Raw genomic sequence first — 6,000 nt, forward strand, 5'->3', positions numbered from 1 at the left:
CGTACAGATGATTGCAAGAGAGGACTTGGTGGATTCCTTATGTAGGAAAGATAGGTAGTGCACTATGAGTCACAAAATTGAATGAGCATGAGCATAAATATCAGACACATGATCTTGAGTTGGCAGTGATCATCCATACATTGAAGATGTGGAGGAACTATCTTCTTGGCATGAGGTTTGTATTGATGAGAAATCACAGTGCATTGACATATCTATTTGACCAACTGCATCTGAATGCTATACAAGCTAGATGGTTAGCAACAATTAATGAGTTTGACTTTGAGATCATGCACATAAAGGGTAAGGAGAATAGGGTTACGGATTCTCTTAACAGGAGAGTACAAGTGAGTCACATACTAGCTATGAGTTCTCATGGGATAGACTTACAATATCATATCTTACAGGCAGGACAAATAGATGAAAAGTACATGGATCTTATACACAGCCTACAATAGGGTACAAATGGTCAAGATGTGGACTATCGTCTGATAATAGATAGTTTGGTTATATTTAGGGATATGATATATGTGTTAGAGAACATTGAGTTGAAGAAGACTATCTTGCAAGAGTTTCATGCAAAACTATATTCAGGCCACCAAGGATACCAAGGGACATTGACATGAGTGAAGAATTTTTATCATTGACAAATTCTAAAGAAGTACATGGTAGAGTTTGTGGCTAAATGTTTGGACTTTCAGTAAATGAAAGTATAATGTAAGCATCCAGGTTGACTACTACTACAGATTCTGATTCCAAAGTGGAAGTGGGAGGTCATTTCCATGGATTTCATCATAGGTTTTTCAAGGACATCTAGATAGCATGACTCCATCATGGTTGTGGTAGACATGTTGACAAAGGTAGTGCACTTCATTCTAGTAAAATATACATATTAAGCTAGTAATGTGGCACATGTATTCATTGGAGATGCAGTGAGGATGCATGGAGTTCCAAGGAACATTGTGACAGACACGAATGCTAAGTTTTCTTCCAAGTTTTGGAAGGATTTGTTTGCAGGTTTGGGGATATATTTAGCCTTCAACGCAACTTATCCTTTGTTAATAGATGGATAAAAAAGAGGGTCAGTAGGATATTAGAGGAAATTTTGAGGATGTATGTGATGCATCAACAGAGGAGATGGAAGGATTACCTTCCATTAGTCATGTTTTCCTACAACAATGGTTATCAAGAGTCACTGGGGATGAGTCCATTTGAGGAACTCTATGGGTGGATTTTTATACTTCCATCAGTAGAAGTGATATAGTGAAATGGGTGTTGATTGGACCAGATATGTTGGAAGATATGGAAAAGGAAATGCAGGTAATCAAGAAGAATATAAAGGAAGCACAAGATAAGGATAAAATTTATGCAGATTGGAACAGGTTGTTTAAGGAGTTTCAAGTTAGGGAACTGGTGTACTTTCGCATCAAGTCAAAGAAGAGATCCTTGAGGATTGGATCATGTGCCAAGATGGAACCTCATTTTTGTGTACCTTTCAATAATCTTGAAAGGACTGGACTAGTAGCCTATCGACTTGCACTTCCTCTGATAGTGAAAGTCCATGATGTTTTCCATGTGTCATTTCTTAAGAAATATGTTAAAGATGTTGATCATGTGATTGACTAGTTTGTATTCCATGTGGAGCCATATGGAGATTTTTAGTCGGAACCTCAGTGTATATTGCAGAGAAATATTCTCATGCTTTGGAACCAAGCAATCGAGTAGGTTAAAGTGTATTGGAATCACTTTGGACCCGATGAAGCTACTTGGGATATGGTGGATCCGACGTGGGCTATGTATCCTTCCCTATTTGTTGGTTGAGAGAATGTTTATGGTATATGTTTTGGTGTGATGTTTTTGGTATATGTACATATGTATATGGATGTAAATACCAACATGAGCTATGTTATAAAGATCCAATAAGCAATATGCGTGTCATGTCACCATGATTGTCATTTTGTTATGCTTTTCATGTTGGTTTGCTTCTCAGCAGGTTGATCATTGTAAATATTACATCGAGCTAAGTGATAAAGCTCCATGGCAAGTATGTTTTGGTTTCAGCAATATTATTGGTTGTAGGTGTCATTGAACAATGAGGATGGTGTTCCCCCAAGGGGGAGGATTTTGTAACATCCCTGGTCAAAATTACATGTAATAGAGGAAAAATAATACCCAAGGTCATCAAACACATATTCCAAGATGAATGGTGGGAAAACATTCCTAGTGTGGGTGTTCATTTAGTTTATTATGGCTAAGGAAATTGGAAAAGGCAAAGGATTCAAAAAGGCAAAGTGGCATGAATTGGCATATTATTTATGAAAATAATGGAAATTAGGAGAAATGGAAGGTGGAAAATGAAAGAAAATAATGTAAAATTGAAGAATTTAATGGCCTCATTAATAAAAATTCTATTGAGGATCGGTTGGTACATTTTGTCAGTCCAATTTTGGATCTCTCTCTATCTACTCTCTCTCTCTCTTACTCTTGGACACTTAAAGAATTCTTAGAGAACTATAACATTGGATCAAGGAGAGAAAAGGAAGGAAAAAGAAAGGAAAAATGAAGCAAAGATCAAGCAAGGAAGAGCAAGATCAAGTAGCTACATCAAGTTTAATTGCATGTATCAATTTGCATGTGCACTTCCTTACTAGATTTGGCATGCATGGTACATGCATGTGTGTTCTTGGTTCTCTGCCATTGGCATGGGTTTTTCTAGGTGTGATGTGTTCTTCAACCTTTCCTTTCCATTTCTAGATAGTCATGGTGTGGTGGGTTGTCTTGTGTTTGGTGGAGATGGATTGATGGGTTGATTCAAAGCTGAGTGGGGTGGTTTATGGATTATTCACAAGCTTAGGGATCTGAGGATGCAATGCATGGTAAAGCTTGGATGTGAACATTTTGATTCAACATTAGAATCCATTGACTAGTGAATGGTTGGAAACATGGTAAACCTCAGTAGTGAATACCATTGATTGGGCCTAGGAATCCCTTGACCGGTAATGACTAGATACACAATAAAGCCAAAAGGGTGGTAACCTCAAAGGCCTAGGAATCCTTTAACTGGTAATGGCGAGATACATGGTAAGGCCGAGAGGTTGAGGTGGACAAATTCTTGAAGGTGTAGGTGGAGAAATCCTCTAATAGCCCTAATGAAAATTCCATTTAATAAGAGTTAATAAAGGAAAAAGCAATAACCATAGTTGATGGGATACTTATTCTAAGATGAATGTTTGGAAAGACATCCTAGAGGGTGTTCATTTTGTTTTTTATGTCTAAGGAAATTCAAAAATGCAATGGCTAAGGCTTTTGAAAGGCAAAATGGAATTTTTGGCACATTTTTTTCTGAAAATAATGGAAATTAGGAGAAATGGGAGGTGAAAGGTCACAAGTTACACGTGAGGAGAAAATTGAATGAAAATAATGGAAAATGAAGAAAATAGAGGCCTCATGCATAAAAAGGCTTCTGAGGATCAGTTGGCAACCTTTTGTCAGTTCCGTTTTGGAGCTCTCTCATTATTCTTTCTCTCTCTCACTCTTGGAAACTTGTAGTTTTCTTGGAGAATTTTGGCATTGGATCAAGAAAGGAAATGAAGGCCAATTGAAGCAAATATCAAGTAGGGAAAGACATGATCAAGAAACTATAGGAAGATTCATTGTAGCTATCAATTTTCATGTGTATTTTCCTTGTTATGTTTGGCATGATTGGTATTGCATGTTGTTCTTTTGCTATTGTGGCATGGGTTTTGCTAGGTGTAACAATGCTTTTAGCCTAGCCTTTCCATTTCCAAATATCCATGGTGTGATGGGGCTCTCATGTTTTGGTTGAGCTAGATTTCTAGATGGATTTGAAGCTGAGTGGGGTGGATCTCTGAATGATAGAGAACATGGCCTAGTGCTCCTTGAACCAAACTGTTGATTATGATAAAGCCACTAGCCTAGTGACCCTTGAGCTAGACTGTGGGTTGCAGTAAAGCCATGATTGTGTTGCCTCAATGGTCCTAGGAATCCTTTCCAGTGAATGGAATGATATACAATAAAGTGAAGAGGCGGTTTTCTCTCCATTGGGCCTAGTAATAATGGGTTTGGGATATGCACTAAAGCCTGGAGAGTGAGTCTTGATTTAGGGCCTAGTGTTTCAAGTTTGGATTGCAGTAAATCTTGAGAGACTAGGAGACAAGAAAATTCATCACAGTGTAGGTGGAGAAATATGGTGGCATCCATGCTTGTTTGGCCTAGTGATCAGGTGGATATCATGATAAAGCCTGTTATGATGTGTTCATTGTGTTGGCCTAGTGATCAAGGATGGATTACGATAAAGTCTGGTTTCTCTTGATAGGGGCGAGGCTGTTTAGCCTTGGTATGCCCTAGTTGAGTTCTTTTGGTTTGAGTCCCACATTCATGCTTGGAATATGGCACAGGGGTGAATGGTTGAAGATAGATTTGGCTAAGTTATTCTATGGTCAGGTGGAATGTGGAAGTCCCATCCTAGGTTTGGTTTTTGTATAATTAATGAAAGGTTATTTCTCCTTGCATTTTGTTGAGAATTTTGATGGATTATATGTGGCCTAGATGGTTGTACTTTCATGAGTATTTATGTTGTTATTATGTTGGTTATATGTGTGTTTTATGAGAACAACTATGTATGGCTCTCAGCATGTTTTTACTTGTAAATGAATGGATAATGTATTGATGGCCTAATAGATGGTAATGAAGCAAATGACATGAGGGAAGAATGGTTCTTAGAGATTCTCAAATAAGTACAAGATCTCTATGTTTAATTATGTTGGTTACACATGAAGATTACATGCTTGAAACATGTTTGAAGAAATTCCTGTCATGGCTGGTAGGGATTTGATTGAGGTTTTGTTTAACTTATTTATTTCGGATCATTGTTTCGGTGTTCTTTTACTAATATTAATCTATCATTACATTTTTGGAAGTGACCTGGGCTTTGGGCCTAAAAAAAGTGGCTTAAAACCCAGGGACACTGGTACAAAACCAGCAAATTGGGTCTCTGGAAGTTGGTAGGCAAGCCTATGCAAGCTAATTTGGGTTTTTGGATGTTGTCATGCCTATAGCATGAGAGAGACTAGGGCTTAAGATGTCCATAACATCAGTAGGACCCAAGGATAGGATGTTTGAGTGGTTGACATGTCTCCTGAGGGTTTTTGTTGCTGATGTGGATAGGTTGGTTGATGGGTACCCTTGATTCCACTTCCTTAAGGTCACATAGGAGGTCAAATCCAATCATAGTAGTCTCTCATCACATGTTTACCTTGGTTGGCTTGTTACTTGGGTAGATGTGGGAGGAGAGTGTTAGAGATTGGTATCAGAACATTTTTCATCCCTCATACTGGATGAGCTATGTGTATTGGTCATGCATGCATGTCGGTTGCATGTGTGTCTCTTACACTTGCATTCCATGTGCTTGTTGCATTTTATTATTGTTTATCATGGTTGTAGTAAGGTTGTCATGAGGAACTTGGTGATTGATTTTGTGGATTGCATCGTCATGTGTATATGAGTGGTTGCATATGGTTATATGTCACTTACGTGTTTATTATATGTCACTTGACTACATCCTTTTATATAAGGTGAATTCTTGAATGTTATGATTACATGTACCAGTCCTCAAGTTTGATTACAAGAATTGATCGCTTATGCTCGACTACATGTGTTTATGCGTATGTGTAGTTGATTAGGCATTGCTTATGCATGTTGATGGTTACATGTGGAAATGTGTACAGTGGAGTAATGGTTGTTGTCATGCATGAGGTCATACCATGTATTGTTGATATGCCCTTGCATTGATGACTCGACCCTAACTAGAGTGATGTCTATGTGTTGTTACATGTATTTGTGTATGTCTATATGCTGTTATGTTTATGATATACATGTATCAAGTTGATTTTTTGATCTTGCATAGAAGGAATCCTCCCCGAATTATGCTAAGTTACGTTGATTTATTTTGATTTGGTTTATTTGACATATTACACATTGAAG

Source organism: Pinus tabuliformis, chromosome 6 (genome assembly GCF_031772625.1).
Source record: "Pinus tabuliformis cultivar Carrire ecotype Pingquan chromosome 6, CPIR1, whole genome shotgun sequence".
Lineage (NCBI taxonomy): Eukaryota > Viridiplantae > Streptophyta > Pinopsida > Pinales > Pinaceae > Pinus > Pinus tabuliformis.